We start from the raw sequence: 27,965 nt of genomic DNA on the forward strand, positions 1-27,965 counted from the left end.
TAAAATAGAAGTGTAAAATAATTAAACATGTCAGATATGATGCTGTCTGTCATTAGCATTATCCTCCTACACATGTGAAATTGTTTTATTACTTGATCCCATCACAGATCTGTCATTTTGTATTACCAGAATAACCATAGTTTTGTATGTACTCTAATTCTTAGTATATTTGTGCATCCTGTGCTGCCTGTCAAGTACATTCATTCAATTCACACAGAACTAATAAACAAGCACTTTCACTAAACAGAACAACTATTGAATTTTTTTTTAAAATATGTCACTTAATGTTTTATTACATGTATGCACTTTCTATATCTAATATCTTTATGTATAAAACTGTAACAGGAACATTTTTGGTAATTTTGAATAAACTAATAGGTAAAAGATTTTCCCAAAAGGAGACTATAAAAATCTGATGAAAGAAGTTTGGTGGCTGTGGTGGCCAAGTGCAGAGAAGTGCATTGTTGCTGTGCTGGCAATTGCATTAGTAGGTGTCATGGTATTGGTAAGACCAAAAATGTAAGCTAGTAAGGTGGTAGCATGTGCAAGCATGTTTTGGTAAGGTATCAGCAAGTGCGAATGTACATCTAGATGTTGGCTGGGGCAGAAATGTGTGGATGTGCAGTGTTAGTAAATGAAGAAATGAACATCACTGTAAAGTTGGGAAGTGGAAAATTTGCAACACTGTAATATTGAAAAGTTCACAACTGCACACTATTGTGGTGTTAGTTATTGCAAAAATAAGAATAACTGCCTTGATGGCAAGAACGAAAGTGCATGCTGTAGCAATGTTGGCAAGTACAGTAGTAGTAAAAAAAGTGTAAGTTTTGAACTGTTGGCAGGTGGAGGAATGCATTTTCATGTGGTATCACCTAGTACATAGGTATGCAGAAGTCAGCTGTGAAATGATGCAGAAATGTGTGCAATGTCAGCAGATGGAATCAATTAAGTACAAAGTGTAGTGTTGGAGTTCTGCTGTCAGTCTGTGAGCCGGTCTGGTAGTGGGTGCCCCAAGTTTACTGTGTTGGCAGTGTTGGCAGATTATTCTATGGAAAACACATTATTTGACAGAAGAATATTATATATATATATATATATATATATATATATATATATGGGTTGAACAAGAACAAAAAGACCCACTTTGTACTCAATTGTATTGCCCAGAAGGTAAGAGGTACACGATATATATAGGGCAGTTTGCTGTCAATTTCAATTATTTGTTTTGTTTTATATAGTTATAAAATGTTATATATATATATATATATATATATATATATAGATATAAATATATATACAAGCGTCATATCAAACAAAAAAAAAAACAAACAAACTGTATTACTATACTAAATTACCTTGAATACAATATGTCTGATCTGTTCAACAATTTTTAAAATTCTTAGCTTCACCATAACTATATTTACTTAAAAACTCAAATGACAATCAATATGAACAAATCAATACATGTGTAAATGAGGTTATGTTTGACATCACTTTTTTTTTACACACATTTGTTATTTAACTTTCTATTTTAATTGAATTAACTACAATACACATTGACAGTCAGCTCTGCAAGATTTGCAAATATTTTGATTTTTTTGCAAAGCCAAGCACTAATGAAAATACAAACTGAATGCAGTCCTAACCTAGGTGAATTAAAAAAAAGATTGTTGTATTAAGTTCTAAAGTCAAAAACACCAATGGAGATGTCATTCATTGTGGATATTACTCACCCCAGTGACTCCAGTGGATGGAAGTGTTTCTTTTAAACTTTCATTTCCAAGACCTGAATCATCAGTGTCAATAAGATTATCCACAGGGACAGTTTGATTGAACTCTAAAATGCCCAAATCTCTTTCAGATGGGTCCAAGGCCACACATACATTGTATGAGTAGGGCAAGGGTAATGTTCCGTCACTATACATTGAAAGTATCCTAGGATCAGCTGGAGGATACAGGCTTGTAGTTAAAGTTCCAAAATTTGGTAATGGTTTTGACTCTTTGCATTTTGATATGATGACTAACACAACAGTTATAATGAACACCAAAGAGATCAGTCCTAAAGCAATCACCAGGTACAACTGCAGGTGAGACTGAGGATCTTCATCTGTAGGTTGGTTTCTGAGTTTAGGAACAATCTGCTGGAAATTATCTGCAACAATGAGACTTAAGGTGACTGTGGCTGAAAGTGATGGAATGCCATTATCTCTAACCATCACCACAACCTTCTGACTCAGTATATCTTTCTCATGAAAGACACGTAATGTCCTGATTTCTCCAGAATGGTCATTAATGACAAAAACTGATGGTTCTGACATTTGCATGAAATGATAAGAAAGCCAGGCATTATGTCCTGAGTCTTCATCCACTGCAACCACTTTTGTTATTAAAGAACCAGGTTCAGCTGTGAATGGAACCATCTCAAAGGCATCCTGCCCACCACTTCCTGGTGATGGGAATAAGATTCTCGGAGCATTATCATTCTGATCCACTATACGGATATGTACAGTTGTGTTTGTTCTCAAAGATGGGAATCCGTTGTCTTCAGCAAATACCTGTACTGAAAACTCCCTGTGCTGCTCGAAATCAAACGATTTCTGAGCATAAAGTGCTCCAGTCTCCATATTTATAGAAAGATAGGAGGACATAGGGATATTTTCTGCATTGATTTTAGATAAAGAGTAAATAATTTTAGCATTGTCTCCAGCATCAGGATCAGAAGCTTGGATACTGTACACTGAGGAACCTGGTAAATTATTTTCTGGTATATAAACAACATGAGAAGATTTTAAAAACACTGGTGGGTTGTCATTAATATCTAATAGATCTAGTCTGATGGCCCTTCTGCTGGAAAGTGCAGGAGATCCCCTGTCAGTAGCTACAATTGTGATGTTATAACTGGACACTTTCTCTCTGTCCATGTCAATGGTAGTAACAATTCTATAATAGCTGTCAGATGACAATACTAAATTGAATGAAGGCTGTTCCATAAGTCTGCAATCTATATACCCATTATCTCCAGAATCTTGATCATCAACTTCAATTAGAGCTATTACTGTTCCAATTATGGAATCTTCTGGGATAGGGGAAAATAATGACATGATGGATATATCAGGGGCATTGTCATTCTCATCTATGACAACTATAACTATCTTACAGTGGGAGACTAAAGCACCTCCATCTTTTGCTTGTACTGATAACTCATAATTTCTTGTTAATTCAAAATCTAGCTTCTTATTTACTTTGATTTCACCGGTTGTTGGATTAATGCTGAAAGTTCCTGTATGGTGTATACTTCCTGATGTTCTGCTGAAGGAGTAATTGATTTGTGCATTCATACCTTCATCTTTATCAGTAGCATTCACAGTCATTATTGTGGTATTAATTGGCACATTTTCACTCACACTGGTTTTATAAATTTCCTGTGTAAATACTGGAAAATTATCATTAGCATCTGTAACAATGATCCTGATCACTGCAGTACCAGATTTTATAGGTTTTCCTCCATCAGTAGCCGTTAATAAAAATTCATGTACATTTTGAGATTCTCGATCTAATGGTTTTTCTAGCACAAGTTCAAGAAATGTACTTCCATCTGATTTGATTTTCTTGCTCAGAGCAAAATATTTATTGTCACTGATCCTATATGTCTGGATTGAATTAATACCAATATCCAGATCTTCTGCATTTTGCAAAGTAAATCGTGTACCTGGTGATGTTGATTCAATTGCTTCAAATGTGAATGTGCCAGGATAAAACACAGGAGGATTGTCATTCATGTCCTGGATGTCTATCTTAACTCTGAATATGTTTAAGGGATTTTCAAGCACAGCATCAAAGGTTAGGAAACAGGTAGGCTCTGACCCACACAGTGCCTCTCTGTCTATCCTGTCCTTCACATACAAATTTCCATTATCCAAATTTACATAGAAATACTTTTCTGCAACACGTGATACAATTCTTAGTTTTCTAGATGAAAGCTGATTATTATCTAAGTCAAGATCCTTGGCAATATTTGCTATAACAGTGTCTTTTCTCATTTCTTCTACAATAGAATAATGAATCTGAGCAGAGACTGAATGACACAGCCAGTAAAATAAGAAGAGGAACATTACTTGCCATCTGATTCCTTTGTGTATCCTGGTATGTTGTTTTAGACCAGTCATGTTCTGCTTCTGTAATCTTTGGTCAATTTATAATCCAGTGATGTAAATAAAATCCACAGAATTGCCTTTTGGAAAAACAACAGCTCTGCGAACTGTGTAAAGAGAATCCAGAAAATGGCTGTGCTTCTCCTAACAGATCTGCAGTATATATGTGAGTAATGAGAATGTGCATCAGTGGATCTCTAGTCCTGTACTCTTCTCCTTATTGGTCAAACAGCGGCGCTTTGAGGTGAAACTAGGGAACTGCAATTCTAGGGAGTTTTACCATATTGTTTAAACTATCAGTCTGTCTACATGCAAATTATATATTTAAGCAGTGAAATATACAATTCTCTTAACTTTTAAAATCTGAATCATCTGTCATATTGTAAATTTGCATAAAATACAATATGGTGCAAATATTTTTAATAATAACTGCTCTCTCTCTCTCTCTCTCTCTCTCTCTATATATATATATATTTATTTATATATTTAACCATTCATGACAACAAAACCCTAACACCACACACTTTAAAGCTGTCAATTGGACTTAATGACCACATTTATCACCATTACTACAAATGTACCTTAGTCTCTTGTAGTAAAACACAAATATACCGTTAAAAAAGTTAACAGTGTCAAGGCAATTTATACTACTAGGGAAGTCGTACTTAAAAAAAAAAAAAAAAAAAAAAAAAAAAAAAAAAAAAAAAGATTTCCTGAAAATTCATTTTGAATAAAAAATGGTAACATTTTAAAATTTAACATAGATATGCTGTTAATAATGAGTACATTGTATTATTTAAATTTGTATATTACCAGAAACTCTGCAGAAGTCTGCATTGACCGTAAAACACCAATCCAAATCTCTCACTTATTTAGCTAGGTAAAAGTATACTTATATATCTATTGTAAAAAAAACAAACAATGTCTAATAAACAGAGTTTAAAACATTGAAAAATGTAATGCTCAGGTACTAAAATGTTTTGATTCTTACATAGATTTCCAGTAGTGATTATACCAATCTGGGTAACCCCCCATTTTTCCTTGATGTAATATAAAATGTTATCAAGTATGTTACATAACAACTGAAGCTAAATTAATGGATGCTCATCATGTTTAATAATTTACAACTCCTACATTTCTGTTTCACAAAAGGCAAAACAGAAAATATGAATTGTTGCCAATTTTGGTACACAAGAGGAAAATTACTTTTATTATCACATCTTGACTCCATTAGATCAAATTACTGGTACTTACTGGTAAAAATTTGCAAAAATCTTGTCCTTTAAAAAACTTGACAAAGCTGAGCCACTTTTTCTATATAAGTAGCATGTATGGATATTTTACTGTACTACACTTACTATACACTAAAATATTCACTAATAATATTTGTTTGTTATAAATAAATGATCCAATGGTATAAACTATAGATTATTAAACTGTGCAAAATGACTTTGACAAATTAAATATGTTAATGGATATTTTTTCTCTTTAAACACTTCTTTAGAAATAACTTTATATACAGGGTTTGTCAGTTTAATATTGAACTTGCCTATATGACTACCTGTAGTAACATGATAAGGTCTTCTGTACTGATCACCCTTTAAAAATGGTGAGATTTCCTTTAACTGTTAGTTTGGCAGCAGGACCCCAGTTATAATATTACTCATAGACTAGACAACTTATTTCAAGCAGAAGCTCAAACCTAAATTTAGTGTTAAAATACATGTAAATTATATATTTACAAAATAACACATCCTAAAATAATATACACTCTCTATGTTTTACAAATACTTACCACCAATTCATTGTTGTTTGGTGAAGATACTTTGAGATTGTCCATTCCAAGTCCTGAGTCATCAGCCTCAATGAGATTATCAACAGGAACATTTTGATTTGGTGCCATATATGTGAATTCCCCATCACTGGAATCCAGAGCCACACAAACATTATATGAATAGGGAAGTGTTAATGTTCCATTTGAATATTGAGAAAGAATCCTTGGGTCAACATGAGAATATAAACTTGAATGAATAGGATCAAAAGCTGGAAGTGCTTTAGCCTCCTTGCATTTAGATATAATGACAATTATTACAGTCACAATAAATAAAAGAGAAATCAGTCCTAGGGCGATGACCAAGTATATTTGTAAATCAGATTGTGGATCTTCATCAGTCAGTTGGTTAATTAGCTTGGGGATCACCTGTTGAAAATGATCTGCAACAACAAGACTCAAAGTGACTGTGGCTGAAAGAAAAGGGTCTCCATTGTCTTTAACCATCACCACAATTTTGTAATTCAGTATATCCTTCTCTTGAAAAACATGTTCAGTCCTGATTTCCCCTGTGCGCTCATTAATGATAAAGTGGGATGGTTCAGAAGACTGAACAAAGTAATAAGAAAGCCAAGCATTATGTCCAGAATCTTCATCCACTGCTATCACTTTTGTTAATAAAGAACCTTTTTCAGAACTAAAAGGAACCATCTCAAAACCAGGCTGTCCACTGTTTTCTGTAGATGGATATAAAATTTTAGGTGTATTATCATTCTGATCTACTATACGGATAATAAGTGTAGCATTGCAATCCAGAAAGGGGGATCCATTGTCTTTAGCATTTACTAATACTATAAATTCATTGTTCTTTTCATAATCAAATGATTTATAGGCATAAATGACCCCAGTCTCTCTGTTAATGGATAAGTAAGAGGAGGTATCTGTGTTTGTGCCAAAAATTGAATAAGTGATTTTGGCATTATCTCCAGTATCAGGATCTGAGGCCTGCATACTATAGATGGAAGCTCCTGGTAAATTGTTCTCCGGTACATAAGCAATGTAGGAAGACTTCATAAACATAGGGGCATTATCATTTACATCAGATACTTCTAATGTGATGACTCTTCTGCTGGAAAGTGGAGGGAAACCTTTATCTGTTGCTATAACCGTAATATTATAAGAGGTCTGATGCTCCCTATCTATACGGGCAGTTGTAGTAAGTCTGTAGTAGTTATTAGATGATAATAATAAGCTGAAAGGAACCTTTTCAATTATTTGACAGTCAACTTCTCCATTTTCTCCTGAATCTTGATCATATACATTGATTAGAGCTACCACTGTTCCAGATTCAGAATCCTCAGGAACAGCAAGCAATAATGATGTAACAGATATAACTGGAGCATTGTCATTTTCATCTATAATGTCCACCAACACTTTGCAATGAACAGTTAGGTCTCCCCCATCCTTTGCTTGGATAGACAGTTCATACATTTTCACATCTTCATAATCCAGTTTTTTCTCTAGTTGTATTTCTCCTTTTGTTGGATGGATACTAAAAAGTCCTGTATGATGGACATTTTCAGACGTTTTGCTAAAAGAATATGTAATCTGTCCGTTGATACCTTCATCTTTATCTGTGGCATTTACTGTAATTATTGTAGAATGTATAGAAATATTTTCATTTATAGTAATTTTGTATACTTCTTGTGAAAATACAGGAAAGTGATCATTAGCATCAGTAACATTAATCCTGATTAATACAGTTCCAGATCTGACAGGGTTTCCTCCATCTATTGCTGTTAAAATTAAATAATGATTGCTTTCTGTTTCTCGATCTAAAGGTTTCACAAGTTCTAGATATAAGATTCCATCTGTTCTTAGATTTTCACTCAGTGTGAAGTGTTTATTGTCACTGAGCTTGTATGATTGTACTGAATTTATACCAATGTCTGGGTCTTCTGCATTCTGCAAAACAAATCTTGATCCTGGTGGTGTAGATTCTAACACTGCAATTATAATACCATCACGATAAAATAGGGGTGCATTGTCATTAATATCCTGAATGTTTATTTTGACACTGAAAACATGAATGGGGGTTTCAAGCACAACATCAAAGGTTAGGAAGCAGGAAGCTGCTGACCCACAAAGTGTCTCTCTGTCTATCCTGTCTTTTACATACAGATTTCCATTATCCAGATTCATATAAAAATATTTCTCTGATATATGTGATACAATTCTTGGTTTTCTAGATGAGAGCTGTTTAATATCTAATCCCAGGTCTTTTCCAATATTTGCTATAACAGAGTTTTTTCTCATTTCTTCTAAAATGGAATAATGAATCTGACCTGAGACTGAATGACACAACCAGGAAAATAGAAAGGAAAATATTACTTGCCATTTGATTCCTTTGGATTTTTCTGTATGAGGTTTCATTTCAACTCCTTTGAAAGGTCTTCTGTGAATTGTCCTGTAAGTATTTGTAATCCAGGGTGGTAAAAGGAATAAAATATCTTCACTTTTTGTTAAGATTTCAAAATATGCTGTTTAGTGTGGGGAGAGCTCCTATCAATAGCTGTGCTCTTCTTGCAGATCTGCAGTGTGTGACTGATGAAAATTCCAGTGGATCTCCAGATCTGTATTGCTCTCCTTATTGGTCAAACAGTGGCGCTCTGAGGCTAAACTGAGGAACTGCAGCTCCAACAATTTACTTTCAGGGAATACATTTACAAGCTTGCATATAGCTTGATGTAACAAACTAGTTTGATTGCCAAAATATATTTATTTAGATAAATACTGTGCCTACAAAAATGCATTTTACATGTTAAATGCTAAAGAAAAAAAAATCTTCAAGTACATGGTTGATATAAAACACTATATATTGCTCCTCAATGGAACTCTGTTTTGATGTACTAATCATTGTTTACCTTAAACTGTTTTAAATCAGCATAAATTCAAAAATATAAAATATATTCTATGATAATAAGTTTGGCGACATTTCTAAAGGTAAATGTTATATATGAAGTACTTGTAGTTGCAGTTGGTCAATAATACACAGCACTATTATGCAAAACTAAAGCTGTCATCTAATTTTTTTCATGAATTTTTTAGTTGTCAAAACTCCTGCTTTAGACTGGAAGGAGGTTGTATCTTTTGTCTTGAAAAGTAACCCCATATCTACCTTTTTCAAAATATTCTTAAGAGCATAATATTTTCATTAGGATCTCCCAAGTAAAGATTCAGTAGATATCGACAATGCGTTTGAACATCTTCAATCATTTTTTTGTTAAATCGCTGATTTCATTTATTAAAAAAATTATGCTTACTTTTATAATAAACCTTTCCTCATGATGCTATCATCATTATTAGATAAGCTAGGAATGTCTAAGACTGCTTCGCAAGTCACCACAGTTTGTACCTACATGCAGTCTATTGGACTACCACCCACACATGGCACTGCCTGAAGTGAATGATAGTCCAGGCATGCCATACAACAGCATTCCCCAAACTGTGGGCAGTGAGAAAATTTTGGTGGTCCGCGGCTCTGGCCAGTGCACCCCCCAGTGGGCTCAGGAGAAGAACCCACCTTGGGAGGGCGTACCAGCCAGAGCCGCGGACAATGACTTCTGTATGCATCGCAGCTCAGGGTGATGGGCGGGTTGTGTCTCTCCTATCAGACCAGCGATAGGAGCGTGGGTGGGTTCTGGGATCATGACATCACTCTGGGGGAAGTTTCTTCTCCTTTGAGTGACACACAGCTCCTCGCGCATGCACAGTCCAGAGTCCGTACATTTAGTGGTCCATGATGTCCAAAATGTTGGAGAAATATTGGAAATGTTTGGATGCCATACAAAAAGCAGAGGACAGTAGACAAAGAAGGATATGAAGCAGATGGGTCTGATGATGCTGCTAGCTCATCAGCCTGGAAATCAAACATTGTAATGACAGAGTCTGGTATTATTTGCATTAGTAATATAAAGTCATACATAAAAAACACTATAGGTTTTAAGAGGAAGACAGAATTCTCTACCCACTATTACCCTATACCTCATATTTCCACTGCAGCTAATTTTTTTCCAACAAAACAAGAGGGAAGTAGGGCAGCACCAATGTGTCAAAGCCATATATTGGCACATGCAAAATCATTTTGCCTCCCATGTAAATATAATTTATCACACTAAAAAATAAAGAGGGAAGATATTCCTATTTTATAACAGAAGAATCCGGCAGCATTCTCAGTATAAAAGACAAGCGGTTAGTACGCTACCATCAATGTACCAAACACATTTAAAGTAATTTTGCATCACATGTAAAAATATATAATCACACTGAACAATAAAAAGTTCAACATATCCTTATACTTATTTCATAACAGTGGAATGCTGTAGTAGTCAGAGCATATTAAGACAAGATGGAAGTGGGCCACCACCAATGTATCAATGAAATATCAAAGAAAACTCAAGATCGTATAAAGATAATCCATAACATTGAAACAGTAAATGGAAAAAATGTTTTTGTTCATACAACAAAAAAGAAAAATAGTACAACAGTTTAAAGGGAACATGTTGCTTCAGATTGAAGGTGAACTTTTCTTACTCTCAGAGTGACTATTACTCACGAAGTAGATTGATACAAAAAATCACAATGTAATAGATGTCACCCCTCTAGATCTAGTATGTAATTCAGCAATAAACAACAGTGAATAGAAGTTCCTATTTAGGACTTTAGAACTTAAGTGTTTTGATTGGAAATATGTATTGCAGTTTTAAGTAACATTTTTTTAAAGTTTGAATTCAAATGAATAGGAAAAAAGAATTTCTCTATCCATCAATAGCAACGAAAAAGTAAATCTAATAACTCACCTCAGTATGATTATTCAGTGTTGGGGGAACATTTCCATTTTCAGTCCCAAGCCCGGAGTCATCAGTATCTAGAAGACTGTCCACTGGTACATTTTCATTTGGCTTAATGAATGTAAAGTCGTGTTCAGTTGATTCTAAAGCCACACAAAAGTTATAGGGAAGGGTCAGAGTCCCATTAGTATATTGGGGAAGCATTCTGGGCTCTATTTGTGGATACAGAGTAGAGCCTAAAGGGCCAAAACTTTGGAGTGATCTAGACTCCTTGAATTTTGATATAATAACTATTATGACAGTTACAATAAATAGTAAAGAAATGAGGGCTAAGGCGATTATTAAATAGAGTTGAAGACTTGTTTGAGGGTCCTCTTCAGTAGCTTGATTACTAAGTTTTGGAACTACTTGCTGAACATTATCAGCAATAGCAAGACTTAATGTAACAGTAGCAGAGAGAGGTGGATGTCCATTATCCTTTACCATGGCCACAATTTTATGATTCAGTATGTCTTTTTCTTGGAAAAATCGGGATGTCCTAATTTCGCCCGTATACTCATCAATAATAAAGTAAGCTGCCTCTGGAACTTGTATAAAATGATAAGACAGCCAAGAATTATGTCCGGAATCTGCATCCACTGCAACCACCTTTGTTATTAAGGAACCCGGAACAGAAGCAAACGGGACCATCTCAAACACTGCTGAACCAGCATTTTCTGGAGATGGGTAAAGAATTTTAGGAGTATTATCATTCCTATCCACTATATGGATAATCAACTTTGTACTGGTATTCAGAGATGGAGATCCATGGTCCATTGCAGTTACTTCTATTGTTAATTCTTTTTGCTTCTCATAATCAAATGATCTCTGGGCATAGAGAACTCCTGTCTCACTATTGATGGACAAATAAGAGGACAACAGAATATCTTCTTTAATTGTATTTAAAATTGAATATGTTATCTTTGCATTGTCTCCAGTATCTGGATCTGAAGCTTGTATACTGTATATGGAGACTCCTGGTACATTGTTCTCTGGTATATAAGTAACATAATTTGATTTCATGAAAACTGGTGGATTATCATTAACATCTGATATCTCCAACCTGATTTTCTTTTGACTGGACAGTGAAGGAGATCCTTTGTCAGATGCTAATATTGCAATATTATAAAATGCTACTTTCTCTCTGTCCATTTCACTTGTTGTAATTATTCTATAGTAATTATCTGATAATAGAACTAACTGAAAGGGTACAGGTTCCAAAATGTGGCAGTCCACATCTCCATTTTCCCCTGAATCTTTATCACGGACTCTAACCAAGGCTATTGCTGTCCCAGAGGCAGAATCCTCAGCAATAGGAGAAGATAGTGAGGTTATGAAAATATCTGGAGCATTGTCATTCTCATCTTCAACTTCTATCAACACCTTAGTGTGGGCAGTAAGGCCGCCTCCATCCACTGCTTGAATAGACAGATCATAGTTTTTTGTCAGCTCGAAATCCAGCAGTTTTGTAACTTCTATGTAACCATTTATAGGATGGATGCTGAAAACACCTGTGTGATGAACATTTCCAGATGTCTTAGTAAAGGAATATGTGATTTGTGCATTGCTGCCTTCATCCTTATCTGTTGCTTCAACAATAATCACTGTAGAGTTGATTGGGAAATTTTCCTTTATTGAAACTTTATATATTTCTTGTCTAAATATAGGGTAATTGTCATTGGCATCTTTGATAGTTATTGTTATTAAGGCAGTTCCAGTTCTTCCAGGATGTCCACCATCTAAAGCTGTCAGAATTAATTCATGACTGTTTTGTATCTCTCGATCTAAAGCTTTGTTTAATATAAGCTCTGGAGATTTACTCCCATCACTACTGACTTTCTCAGTCAGGGTAAAATACTGATTGTCAATTAGCCTGTATGTTTGAACTGAATTAATTCCTATATCCAAATCTTCTGCATTTTTTAAAGCAAAATGTGCCCCTACTGAAGCAGATTCAAGGATTTGCAAATTAATTGTATCCTGAAAAAACACTGGAGAATTATCATTTATATCCTGAATTTCAACATTTACTTTAAACACATTTAGGGGGTTTTCAGCTAGTACATCAAAGGTTAGGAAGCAGGTAGCTAAAGCCCCACATAGTGTCTCTCTGTCTATCCTGTCCTTCACATACAGATTTCCATTGTTTAGATCTAAATAAAAAAATTTTTGTGAAATATCAGACACCATTTGCAGTTTTCTAGATGAGAGCTGTTTAATATCTAATCCAAGATCCTTGGCAATATTTGCTATAACAGAGTCTTTTCTCATTTCTTCTACAATGGAATAATGAATCTGACCAGAGACTGAATGGCACAACCAGGCAAATAATAAGGAAAATAATACTTGCCATCTGATTCCTTTGCAGTTTAGAGTATGATGCTTTGTCCCTGCCATTCCTCTTATTTGAAGAATTAACAAGAAATAAATATGTGATATTTGTAATCCAAGGTAAATCAGCAATCCTATCAATGACTTTTCCAAAGGAGAAACATCCAAAATATTGTCTGTATCCTTACAGAAAATCCAGGGAGTGACTGTGTCTTCTTGCAGATCTGCAGTGTGTTTGAGTGATAAAAATACCAGTGGATCTCCAGGTCTGTATTCCTCTCCTTATTGGTCAAACAGCGGCGCTCTGAGGATAAACTGAGGTACTGCATCGTAGACAATTTATTTTCAAGGAATAACTATATAGCTGATACATTACACAAATTCATTACAAGTTATGAATTTAATTGCAAATTGGCAAACATATTTAAGTAAGAGAAAGTTTATCCTTGCATAAAATGCATGATACCAGGAAGAAACTAAAAAAAAAACCTCAACTGGTTAAAAAAAATGATATAAAACACTGCATTTTGGAAGTCAGTTTTTGCTGCATTCAACTAATGAATGATTTACTTTACCTGTCTTATGAAACTAATATTTACAAAAATCTCTAGCATTTATTGTAGTAGACCCTAGTTACAAGATGGTTAAAATAAAAGAAAATTTTGAAGCTACTGGTAAATGATACATTATTAAAACGGTTATGGACAAATGAACGTAAACCTGTTCAGAATGTAATACCAAGGTTCCCAACGTTTTCTTTAGACTTTTTTTAAAATCATAATATTATTTTTATTTTTATTATTAAGCTGTAAATCACTAACATATTATGCAGCACTGTACAATAAATAGGGCTTGCAAAAAACAACACACAGGCAGAGAGGACCCTATCCAAATACAGTTTACACTCTAAGATAATGGCACTGATTTATTAAACCTCTCCATGGCTGGAGAGAATACACTTTCATCAGTGAAGCTGGATGATCCAGAAAACCTGGAATGGATTTCTTCAAAGTCATTTGCTATTTGTTAGCAAATGTTTTTAATCCTGAACTAGAATAATTCCAGTGAGAAATATATTAATTTTCAAATTGATGGCACAACATTGTTTTTGTTTACAGGCACATTAACCTGGCCTTTATACTCTTGGTGGTGAAAGGCATTAAAACTTTGAAAACTATTTCAAGCAGGATCAAACATTAATAATTTAAAGAATTATAGAAAGAATAGAATATTCAGTTTTGAACTATTGTAATTTGTTTTTTGAACATATACATGTATGTATTTCATTCATTTAGGTGTATAATTATCCTTACAATTAAAAGATACCTAAAGCTCAACAGTTACTGTCCTGTTAACTGCATCAGCTGATACATGTCCTAGCTTCTAAGTATACTTAACAGTATCACATAAAAAGACTTGCATTTGTCCCTTTTATTCATGTGGCTCTGGTAAAGTATACTGGTATGTTCCTATAATAGTTAAGAAACTGTGTGTGGGGTCAATCTTTATGTGCCTTCTGGACGATTAAATAGATAAATAAAGTGAACTAAAAAGGTGGGATATATCTCCGATATTAAAGACTGAAAAGTGATAGTTAACTAAATAAGACTATACAAGATTCATGTAGGTGCTGCACATAAAATAAATACTGTGTGCAATAAAAGAAATGCTATGTGTATTTTGAGTATATTAGATAATTTAACGATAATTTCCCACAGAGAAACATCACCATCACCTCCCACAGAGAAACATCATAATACATGGCCGTATGATGTAACTATATGTGACTTTTTAGAGTCAATGCGTAACTTGCACATGCTGGGATACTCTCAGCAGTCCCTTTTAGGTTTTTTGAAGTACAGACCACGCATTACAATGCCTTCTGCTGACATCCCTTAATTGTGGATCAATGATATCCACCTATAAGGACAAAGAGCATCAGGGATAGTTTCCAAACAAAATTCGCAAGCGTCAGGAATTCGCAGCCTCCTACAATAATTAGAAAAGATTGCTGAAGATAATATTTAACTATTATAAACACAAATTTCCTCCTGAAACTAAATATATTATCCCTCAACCATAAGCCAAAGAAATTAAATATATATGAAACCTAAATGTCTTAAAAATATATGTTTTCTGCATTATAGTTTATTATTGTTCTTACTTCACTTTATATTATATGTGCTATATCATACTTATATATGTTATATATTTTATTGTAAACATTATAATTCTACTATTCTATACACAATATAAATAGTTTCTGTTTACATGTTACTCACCTTACTACTAGTTGAAAAAGCTTGTTGCAAGCTGTCATTTCCAAGTCCAGAATCACCAGCATCAATAAGATTATCCACAGGGACATTTTGGTTAGATTGTACGTAGGTGAAGTCATCTGTTGGGTCCAGAGCCACACACATATTGTATGAGTAGGGAAGAGGTAAAGTTCCATCGCTATACATAGAGAGTATTCTAGGATCAACTGGAGGATATAGGCTAGCACTTAGAGATCCAAGGTTTGGTGAATGCTTTGCTTCTCTGCACTTTGATATAATGACCAACATTACAGTAACAATAAATAAAAAGGAAATCAGTGCTAAGGCAATTACTAAATATAATTGCAAATTAGTTTGAGGATCTTCATTAATGTGATTTCTGACTTTAGGAACAACTTGCTGGAAACTATCTGCAACAATTAGGCTTAGGGTGACTGTAGCTGAGAGAAAGGGGATACCATTGTCCCTCACCATCACCACAACCTTATGATTAAACAAATCCTTTTCTTGAAAGACACGTGATGTCTTGATTTCTCCACTGTGCTCATCAATAGTAAAATAATTTGGCTCAGACATGTGAATGAAATGATAAGAAAGCCAAGAGTTATGTCCAGAATCTGCATCAACTGCAACAACCTTTGTAACTAAAGAACCTGGTTCAGCGGAAAAAGGAACCATCTCAAACATTGGTAATCCACTGGTTTCTGTAGATGGGTATAAAATTTTTGGTGCATTATCATTCTGATCAACTATATGTATAATTAATGTTGTACTGCTATTTAGAGATGGAGATCCACTATCTCTGGCTGTTACCTCTATTATAAACTCCTTGCAGAGTTCATAATCAAAGGATTTCTGAGCATAAAGAACTCCGGTTTCCATGTTAATAGATATAAAGGAAGATACAGGCTGAACTTCTGAACCAGTGGCTGATGTGGAATAGAAAACCTTAGCATTGTCTTCACTGTCAGGATCAAATGCTTGTAATCTGTAGATTGAGGCTCCTGGTAAATTGTTCTCCGGCAGAAAAGCAATATAGGCAGATTTCATAAATACTGGTGGATTGTCATTAACATCTGATATATAGAGTGTGATGGTTCTTCTGCTGGAAAGTGAAGGAGATCCCCTATCAGTAGCTAAAATTGTAATATTATAGGATGACTGCTGTTCTCTGTCCATCGGAGATCTTGTAGCTATTCTGTAATAACTATCAGACGACACAATCAAATCAAAAGGCACTGCTTCGATTATTTGACAGTCAACTTGTCCATTTTCTGCAGAATCCTGATCACGAATTTCAATTAGAGCTATCATGGTGCCAACTATGGAATCCTCAGGTATGGGTGTAGAGAAGGAGCTAATTATTATCTCTGGAACATTGTCATTGACATCAATTACTTCTATTAATACTTTGCAATGAGTAGCAAAACCTCCTCCATCCTTAGCTTGTACAGAGAGTTCATAATTCCTTGCGGTTTCAAAATCCAAAGATCTCTTTATCTTAATTTCACCATTAATGGGATGAATATTAAACATGCCTGTGTAATGGATTTTGCCTGATGTTTTGCTAAAAGAATATGTAATCTGTCCATTGATACCTTCATCTTTATCAGTTGCATTTACAGTAATTATAGTGGTATTGACTGGAACATTTTCAATCACACTGGCTTTATACAGTTGCTGAGTACATATTGGAACATTATCATTAGCATCAGTGACAATGATCTTTATTATAGCTGTCCCAGACTTTACAGGATATCCTCCATCTAGGGCTGTTAAAATTAACTCATGTTTTTTAAGGGTCTCTCGATCTAGAGGCTTTTCTAACACAAGTCCAGGAATTTTGCTCCCATCTGGACTGATACTTTCAGTTAGTATAAAATGCTGATTATCACTGAGCTTGTATGATTGTACTGAATTAGAACCAATATCAGGATCTTCTGCATTCTGTAAGGTAAATTGTGTTGCAGGTGGAGCTGATTCAATGATTTCCAAGGCAAATATTTCAGGAGTAAATCTGGGAAAGTTATCATTAATATCCTGAATTTCAGTTTTGACTTTAACAATATTAAAAGGATTTTCAACTACAGCATCAAATGTTAAAAAGCAGGTAGTGTCTGCCCCACACAGAGCCTCTCTGTCTATCCTGTCCTTTACATACAGATTTCCATTATCTACATTCACATAAAAATATTTTTCTGCAACAATTGATACAAGTCTCAGTTTTCTAGATGAGAGCTGATTAATTTCTAATCCAAGATCCTTAGCAATATTTGCTATAACTGAGTCTTTTCTCATTTCTTCTACAATGGAATAATGAATCTGACCAGAGCATGAATGACACAGCCAGGAAAATAAGAAATAAAATATTACTTGCCATCTGATTCCTTTGTATTTTTGTATGTGAGGTTTCAACTCATCCATTCTCAGCATCTTATCTAGAGTAAAATGTCCAGTTCAAATGGCTAGGATGTTTATTTGCTTCTATCCATCCATACAAAGAGATGTAAATTTTCTGTATTTTGTTGTTCACAGAGAACCCAGTAATGGCTGTGCCTCCTCTTGCAGATCTGCAATGTGTGTGAATGATGAAAATACCAGTGGATCTCCAGTTCTGTATTCCTCTCCTTATTGGTCAAACAGCGGCGCTCTGAGGCTAAACTGAGGAACTGCAGTTTTAAACATTTCCATTTATTGAACTGTATTTTAAATGCAATTCTTTATATTTTTGCACTTTTTTGTTATGCCATATCTAAATAATATTTTAACAAATTAGCTGTTGACATGTTACAAACTTCTAAACTCAATGTGATGTTTTTTAAAGCATTTAGTTTGCTGACAATCCTTAAAAATATAATAAAAAAAGGATAATAAAAAAAAAAGACAATGACATAGTGATACTGATAAACTTTTAAAGTGGATCAGTTATTGCCATGTTCTATATGGATTAAGATGGAACATGTTCACTTCACCAGATCACAGAAAAAATGGTTTTCCAGTCTGTTACTGTATTTACTCTGATAGTACTGTTCCCATTTCCCTGCTCTCATATCTCATTTGAATTAAAATGTACTGAAATAAAAATTAGTCTTTCTTGTTTGTTTTAAAAAAATGTTCAAGCTCTCTAATATTGTAAAGCTTAGATCACTTAGCAGCTAGGTATTAGGCACGCCTGTTGTTTTTGCTCACTCTGACCTTGTATGATAGTAGATATGAAGCCACAATGTTGAACAACAGAACCAAGTAGAAATCAAAGCCTACATATTTGTACTAGTCAAGTAATAAAGTATATATATAAATATATATATATATATATATACTCTTTTTTAGTTCTTAAAGTAAGAAAATGGAGTCTTTAAAATGACAAGTTAGCATTAGTATTTAATTATGTAATAGTTTAAATACAATCATTATTACTATATGCAATTTTTCCTGTGTTTGCTATCTAAATGAATGAGTAAATTACACACTGTTCTATTTTATTATTATATGCATGAAGCTTTAGAAATTGGTTTTGCTGGGCAGTTTAAATGTAAAGAAGGAACAGGTAATTTTTCAGTTCCAAATGTTTTCAATGCAACATATGTAGAAAAATCTTTAAAAATTGTTTCCATCACAATAAATGTAGGATATGAACACTATTTTAACTAGTTATAATCTCAGTGCCATCAACAAATAGCATACTAAATAAAAAAAATGATAGGTCGTTTGAACAATTTACAACGTAATCTTAAATCTCTACAGCAAATCTTCACATAATCCAATAATTGCCTGTATATTACTACTGTATACATAACAGCTGGTATAGAATTTACTAAAAGTATAGCACAAAAGGTCCACCATAAAAGTTATGTTTTCTTTCCAAATCCAGAGAAAAAAATTATACCAGAAAAATCTAAACTTTTTTAATGAACTTTACTCACTCTAGAACTCACACAGAAAGAAAATCATAAACTTTGGGATTAAATATTTTAACTCTGAATTACCTTACAAAGACTAGATCTGTGAATGCTCAAGTGTACATGTTTTACTACTCCCTAAGGAGTCACACACGAGTTGCATTATTGGATATACTGCCAAAAAATACTTTTGCTGCTGGGGTAGTTGACGACGAACCACCACGAATGAACTAAAACTGTATTTAGAAGAGCAGTTTCAAAGAAGTTTGTACAACAGAAATTTTATTTTGAAGAGAATTCAAACTACATAAATGATACAAATAAATATTAACTTGCAGCTTCAGTTAGGCCTTGTTGCCTATCAAAATGCTGGCTTTAATCAACCAATCATCTGCAAAATAGCCGATAATTCTACTAACACATACAGTATTTATGTACTCAATGTGAAACCATTTCTACCAAGCTACAAAAGCCTCTTCGGTTCTATGACGCAATATGATTCTGTTGCAATAAAGTAAAACTTGTCCAAAAGGTAATACAAATGTGAACCACAGAAAAGGGTTTTCAATGCATTGTAAATAAAAAAAGAAATGAAAAGCATAATATATTAAATTATGTAAGTTCAATAACTAAAAAAAGTAATGCACACTTAGATATCAATGCAATCATAGGTAGTATTACTTGGGTCTTGTGAAGACCATAAATATTTAACTAAGGATCTGAAAATGTAAAAATTTTCCATTTTGGAGTTTTAAACTCCATTTGATTTTTACCAAATGAAAAGCTATTCATTAAATTGAAGATTGTACTTTATATCTTGTAAACTAGAATCACGCATTATCCATATACTTGTGCACCAGTAATGCATTGATATTTTGTAAAATCACTTATTTCCCTATAGGATACCGAGCTAAAAATACTTAATTCCTCTGGAGTAGCTCTTTTAATTTATTTTCTCTAAATGCTGTAAGGTCCAAAAATATTATCATGTTTAAAATAGCTTCAGTAACATACACACACAATTATTACTAGCACAATACTCAATCACCTTAAAATTTTGATGGTATTAAGAGTTATTTAATTTGATAGATACAGTATATTCATTGTAATTACTGTATAAATGAGTTTATATATTATTAAATGGGATGATAAATTATTAGGTTTTACTCGCCTCAACAATGTCACTTGAAGGCAAGGCTTGATTTAAGCTATCATTTCCTAGTCCTGAATCATCAGCATCATATAGATCCTGTACTGCGGCACTTTGATTAGACTTTACATATGTGAAATCATTTTTAGCTGATTCCAGAGCTACACAAACATTATAAGAATAAGGTAGGGGTAATGTTCCATCACAGTACATAGAGAGGATTCTGGGATCATTTGATGAATAAAAGCTTGTATTGGGGGGTGCAAAGGTTGGCAAATCTTTTGATTCTTTACATTTTGATATAATGACCAGCATGAAGGTAACAATAAATAAAAAGGAAATAAGAGCCAAAGAAATAACTAAATATACCTGCAGATTGCTTTAAGGATCCACATCAATTTCTTTGCCAACTTTAGGAAGCACTTAGTGGGAATTATCAGCAGCAACAAGGTTTAGAGTGGCAGTAGCTAAGAGAGAGGGAATTCCATTGTCCTTCACCATCACTACAATCCTGTGATGCAGAATATCCTTCTCTTGAAGGACAAGGGAAGTCTTAATTTCACCTGTGTGCTCTTAGATGGTAAAGTAAAATGGTTCAGACACTTGAACAAAATGATAGGAAAGCCAAGAACTATGCCCCGCGTCCGAATCCACAGCAACTACCTTAGTTATTATGGAACCTTACTCAGAGGCATAAGGGACCATCTCCAACAAAGACAGTCCACCAGTGTCTGCAGAAGGTTATGGGATTTTTGGTGCATTATCATTCTGATCTACTACATGTATATTGACTGATACACTGCTGTTCATTGTGGGGATTACAATGTCCCTTGCATTTATTTGTATTTAAAATTCCTTATGATTTTAATAATCAATCCAATTCAAAAACACCAGTCTCTGCATTGATAGAGAAATACAACAAGATAGGAATATCTTCCGTTTTTGAGGTAGATATTGAAAACATAATTTTAGAATTATCTCCAGCATCCCTGTCTTCTACTGGAAAGTGGAGGAGATTCTCTGTCAGTAGCTAAAATTGTGATGTTATAAGAAGTTTGTTTCTCTCTGTCAACTGAAAACTGCATGGTTATTCTGTAATGACTGTTTGAGGACAATATCAAGTCAAAGGGTACCCTCTCAACTATGTGACAATCAACTTCTTCTTCGGAATCCTGATCCTGGATTTCAATCAAGGCTATCATAGTTCCAGTGGCAGCATCTTCAGGTATAGGAGTGGACAATGAACTAATTGAAATCTCAGAAGCATTGTCATTGACATCAATTACATCTATCAGTATTTTACAATGAGTAACAAAACCTCCGCCATCCTTAGCTTGGACACAAAGTTCATATATCATTGTTGTTTCAAAGTCCAGAATTTTGTTTGTTCTTATATCACCAGTTGCAGGGTGGATGGTAAACATACCACTATTATGGGCTTTTCCTGTGGTTTTAATAAATTATTATGTGATCTATACATTGGCACCATCATTATTATCAGTGGCATTTACACTAAGTATAATAGTATTGACTGGAATATTCTCATATACACTAACTTTATATAGTGTATAGGGGGATTTCCTCCATCCATTGCTGTTAAAATTAATTGATTAAGATTTTGTGTCTCTCTGTCAAAAGGATTCTCTAACACAAGTCCTAAAAAATGACTTCCATCTGGATTGACGCTGTGACTCAGTATGAAATGCTGATTGTCACTGACCTTGTATGTCTGTACAGAATTAGTACCAATATCTGCATCTTCTGCACTTTCTAGGGAAAATCTGGTACCAGTTAAGGCTGATTCTAATTTTTCCAAAGACAATACATCATAAAAAAAAATTGGAGGATTGCCATTTATATCTTGAATTTCAATTTTGACATTTAAAATAATAAAAGGATTTTTAACCACATCATCAAAGGTTAGGAAGCAGGTAGCTTCTGTACCACACAATGTTCTCTGTCTAACCTGTGCACATACAAATTTACATTATCCAAATTCACATAAAATATTTCTCTGAAGCACGTGATACAATTCCGTGTTCTAGATGAAAACTGTTTGGTTTTTGTGTGTTTATAAAATTCATATGACTTAATATGTCAAAGGAATATGCCTTTTCCGGTAAGTCAAACAAGATGTCATTGCAAAGGAAAAGACAAACACAATCAACTTTATAAAGTAATGTATGCTAAATGTGTATACTACTTCCAAATATTGCAATATGTTACTCCATCCAAATAAATAGGCAATTAAAAACCCTGATAACCATTGTATAAAATCTAACTGCACTCAGTGGCAATCTGATTTAAAAAAAAAATTGGAGAACAAAGAAGTAGTGATCTGTTATCAGATTAGAACTTCTGTAAAATTAGGCCTCATAGTATATTTAAAGTTTCCCACCTTTAGGACTTTACATCTGATAGACTATTTACAGTAATTATTTATTATAGAACATAAAACAGTACTGTGCTAAAATAGTGGAAAAATCATAAAATCTTTCGGCATTAATAGCTAAATCAGTTTTGCTTAACTGTAGAGTAAGTTATGATTATAAATGCTGTCTATATCCCATACACATAGTGTTGGTGAGTTAGTTAATTCCCTACCTAGGAGATATATTGTGTGGTCTAAAGTGCTTTTAAAGTACAGTAACATTGAAAATTAAGCAGAATTTTCCCTGAACCTAAAGGCCTGGATTCTCATTTACAGCAACTAGAGCGGGGCTCTATAAATATTTGCTCCTAGGCCAAATGTGCATCCAGAAACATTGGTTTGCAGCATACCCTAGCATTATACAGCATTACATTCAAATAAATCATTCTAATATCAATTCTAAAAAACTTCAATTAAATAAATTGAATACCGGCTTCAGTTACAAATATTTCTTTAAGAGAATGCACATGCTTGTATTTGCTTTTTTAGTCTCAAACTGTATTTCACTGTATTAGAAAATTCTCCATTCTTTTATGTTTTCAAATTATTTTTTTGTAATAATACAGTGTCAAAGCGACTGGTGATATATTATGATTATTATTAAAACAGTTGACTTAATGAAAAATAAAGAAATAAAATACCAATAAAAGAATGTATATACACACATGTTTTTTATGTTTGTAATTACAGGATAGCACTTAAAAATTTTTTCTAACTAAAAATATGCTTAAATTTTCTGATTTATATTTATTAAACTTTTTTTTTAACTGATGGAAGAAAGAAATGAGACATGTGATTGAAAAATGTTATGTTTTATATATATATATATATATATATATATATATATATATATAAATATATATATACACACACACACACACACAGAGAGACTCATACACACATGTATAGATTTCAAGTGCAAAGATTTCAAATTCTTGAACTTAAAGTGTTCGTGGTGTTTTCAAATACAAACAGTATAATTTAAATGAAATATAAACCCCAAGATTTATTGATTGCCTGTTTGTCTCCCAACCCTGCTCGCCTTGTTGTTACATTACCTGTAATAATTGAATATAATCATTTATTTTTGTCTTGTTTTTATTGCACTTTGTTATCTTATTGTTATGTTGTTACAACCTTAAAATATATAGTTCCTATATATGTATCTGGATGGTCCGTTTCGATCTATTACTTGGTGTGTACTTTTGGATCTTGTATTATTTGCATTGTTTGTATTAAGAGATTGAAAGTTGAGTATTTGGGCTTTCTATACAGAGGCTATTGTGATACTCTAGAAGAAGATATTCTAGGTATGTCCAACTAGGGTAAGACCTTTACCATACCCTAAACATGCAATGAAAGCATTATTTAACAGTTGAAGTGGTAGACAAACACCAGAAAAAGAAAAAAAAATATTCTGCTCAGGTAAGCAGATGTCCAAAGTAGGCATTTGCATGTCCGACTAGTCTATTCAATGTTATAATGAAAGTGATAGCAACCATGTCTGTTGTTCTGTCTATCTGACTAAGAATATTCGTAAAGCAAATTGAACATATACACAAATGTTTTGGTTTTTTTCATTTTTTTGTGTGGGTGGGTCAGAAGACCAACTAATTACCAACTAATTAAACTATGAAACGTTTTTTTTTGCCTACAGGATCTAAATCCAATCAACTCCAAATCCAAACCCATAGTCTAATTTGACAGATTTTGGTAAACTGTATTATGCAGCACATTAATACTACAATATAATGTAAATGTAATACAAAATAAAATAATATAATACATGGTGATTTTTTGCCCAGGTGATTAGTAATGTCATTTAAATACTTAAGGAAGCTAATACAGGTATTCCCTGGGTTACATACAAGATAGGGACTGTAGGTTTGTTCTTAAGTTGAAGTTGTATGTAAGTTGAAACATGTACATTATTTTAATAAATGCAATTAGGACAGCTGTTTGTTTCAACATATTTTTAGGAAGTGTAGTGTCAGTTCTGAATAAAAACCTCACTTTGAGCTAATCACAAGCAAAAAAACAAAAAACAAAAAAAAAGCTTTTTGGAGCCTAGACATTAATTTTTGGTTTGATATGCAAACAGAAACAACTGCAGAGTTTTACTTGGCGGGTAAAGAGTTACAAGAGGTTGCAGAACAGCTTAGACTTCTTCAGCAAGTCATGTAAAACGCACCCCTTCCCCCATCAAGCCTCTGTCCTGCACTCGAGCATGCAGGGAAGCCCCGTTCATATCTAGGAGTCCATATGTTGGATGTCCTTAACTCTGGGACAACTATCCCCGAGTTAAGGAAACAATTTTCAATACAATTATTCCTTCCTATTACATATAATATATGTAATAAAAAAATTGCTAAGCCTTTGCCATTTTTATATTTTTCTACAATCTATAGTATGTTGATAATTACCTATTTGAAGTTTTATTGCAGTGCAAATAATCATTACATTTTGCTTACCTCAATCAAAGCATTAGATTGCAAAGCTGGATTTAAATCATCACTTCCAAGTGCTGAGTCATCAGCATCAATAAGATTATCCACAGGGACATTCTGCTCAGATTTTACATAAGTGAAGTCATTTTCGGCAGAATCCAGAGCCACACAAACATTGTAAGAATAAGGAAATGGCAATGTTCCATCACTGTACATGGACAGTATTCTAGGATCGGCTGGAGGGTACAGACTTGTACTTAAAGCCCCCAAAGTTGGTGTTTGTCTTGATGCTCTGCACTTTGATATAATGACCAGCATTACAGTGACAATAAATAAAAATGAAATCAGTGCTAAGGCAAGTACTAAATACAATTGCAAACTTGTTTGGACATCTTCATCTATTTGATTGTTGACTTTAGGAACCACTTGCTGGAAATTGTCTGCAACAACAAGGCTTAGGGTGACTGTAGCTGAGAGAGAGGGAATCCCATTGTCCTTCACCATCACCACAACCTTGTGATTCATTACATCCTTTTCCTGAAAGATACGGAATGTCCTAATTTCACCAGTGTTCTCATTAATAATAAAATAGGATGGCTCAGAAACTTGTATAAAATGGTATGATAACCAAGAATTATGTCCAGAATCTGCATCCACTGCCACCACCTTTGTTATTAAGGAACCTTGTTCAGAAGAAAACGGGACCATCTCAAACACAGACTGTCCCCCACTTTCTAGTAACGGATATAAGATTTTTGGCGGATTATCATTCTGGTCCACTATTCGGAGTAAAAAAGTGACGTTTCCACTAAAAGATGGAGAACCGTTGTCTTTAGCAAAAACTTGTATTTGGAACTCTTTGTCTTGCTCATAGTCAAATGTTTTCTGTGCATAGAGAACACCCGTTTCCATATTGATGGATAGATAAGATGCCACAGGAAGACTTTTTGTATTCATGCTAGAAATTGAATAACTAATTTTGGCATTTTCTCCACTATCAAGATCTAAAGCTTGTATTCTAAATATTGAGGCTCCTGGCAAATTGTTCTCCGAAACATATACAACATAGGAGGATTTCTGAAATACTGGAGGGTTGTCGTTTACATCTGATATGTCCAGTCTGATGGTTCTTCTGCTGGAAAGTGGAGGAGATCCTCTGTCAGTAGCTACAACTGTAATATCATACGATGACTGCTGTTCTCTATCCATAGAATTCCTTGTAGTTATTCTGTAATAACTATCAGATGACAATATCAAGTCAAAAGGTACAGCTTCCAGTATCTGACAGTCAACTTCTCCATTGTCTCCAGAATCCTGATCATGAATTTCTATCAAAGCAATCATCATTCCAACTGCAGAATCCTCAGGTATGGGACTGGAAAATGAACTTATTAGTATCTTAGGTTCATTGTCATTAAAATCATTTAATTCTATTACTACTTTGCAATGAGTAACAAGGTTTCCGCCATCTTTGGCTTGTACAGAGAGTTCATAGTTTCTCGTTTCTTCAAAATCTAATTGTTTGTTTACTTTTATATCACCATTTGTAGGGTGAATGGTGAACATACCAGTATGATGGACATTCCCTAATGCCTTGCTAAATGAATATGTGATCTGAGCATTGATACCTTCATCTTTGTCAGTTGCATTTACAGTGATCACAGTTGTATTGATTGGAATATTTTCATTTATACTGACTTTGTATATTTCCTTTAGAAATACTGGGAAATTATCATTGGCATCTGTGACAATAATTTTGATTTGAGCACTACCAGATCTCACAGGATTTCCCCCATCCAAGGCTGTTACAGTTAATGTATGCATGCTCTGTGCTTCTCGATCTAATGATTTCTCTAGCACAATTTCTGGATATTTTGTACCATCTGGTCTGGCTTTTTCAGTCACTGTAAAATGCTGATTGTCATTCAGCTTGTAGGTCTGCACAGAATTAATACCAATATCTGGATCTTCTGCACTTTGTAAAGCAAATCCAGTTCCAACTAAGGAGGATTCTGTAATTTGTAAAGTGAATATTTCATAAAAAAAGCTTGGAGAATTATCATTTATATCTTGTATTTCTATTTTGACCCTAACAATGTTAAAAGGATATTCAACCACAGCATCAAAGGTTAGGAAGCAGAGAGATGCTGCACCACATAAGGTCTCCCTGTCTATTCTGTCCTTCACATACAGATTTCCATTGTCTAAATCCACATAAAAATATTTCTCAGAAACATGTGATACAATTCTTAATTTTCTGGATGAGAGCTGTTTAATATCCAATCCCAGGTCTGTTGCAATATTTGCTATCACAGAGTCTTTTCTCATTTCTTCTAAAATGGAATAATGAATCTGACCAGAGACTGAATGACACAGCCAGGAAAATAAGAATGAAAATAGTACTTGCCATTTAAATCCTTTGTATCTCTGTGTATGAGGTTTCATCTCAGTCATTCTTAGGCCTTTTGAAGATTAATATTTATCATCCAGCCAAGAAAAACAAATAATAGGAAGAAAATATAATCCATCCAAATGTGCCCCAGACTCCAGAAAATGAATGTTTCCTCTTCTTCCAGATAAGCAGAATGTGAATGCCTAAAAGAATGTTGAATTCTGA

At 33.9% G+C, this 27,965-nt stretch overlaps 1 long non-coding RNA gene across 1 annotated transcript in view; it reads right to left on the bottom strand.

Annotated features, from left to right (window-relative positions):
- Positions 1 to 27,965, bottom strand: part of LOC140323516 (uncharacterized) — a 139,146-nt gene that overhangs the window by 12,845 nt on the left and 98,336 nt on the right. The gene's annotated exons all lie outside the window — the stretch shown is intronic.

This window comes from Pyxicephalus adspersus, chromosome 2 (genome assembly GCF_032062135.1).
Source record: "Pyxicephalus adspersus chromosome 2, UCB_Pads_2.0, whole genome shotgun sequence".
Lineage (NCBI taxonomy): Eukaryota > Metazoa > Chordata > Amphibia > Anura > Pyxicephalidae > Pyxicephalus > Pyxicephalus adspersus.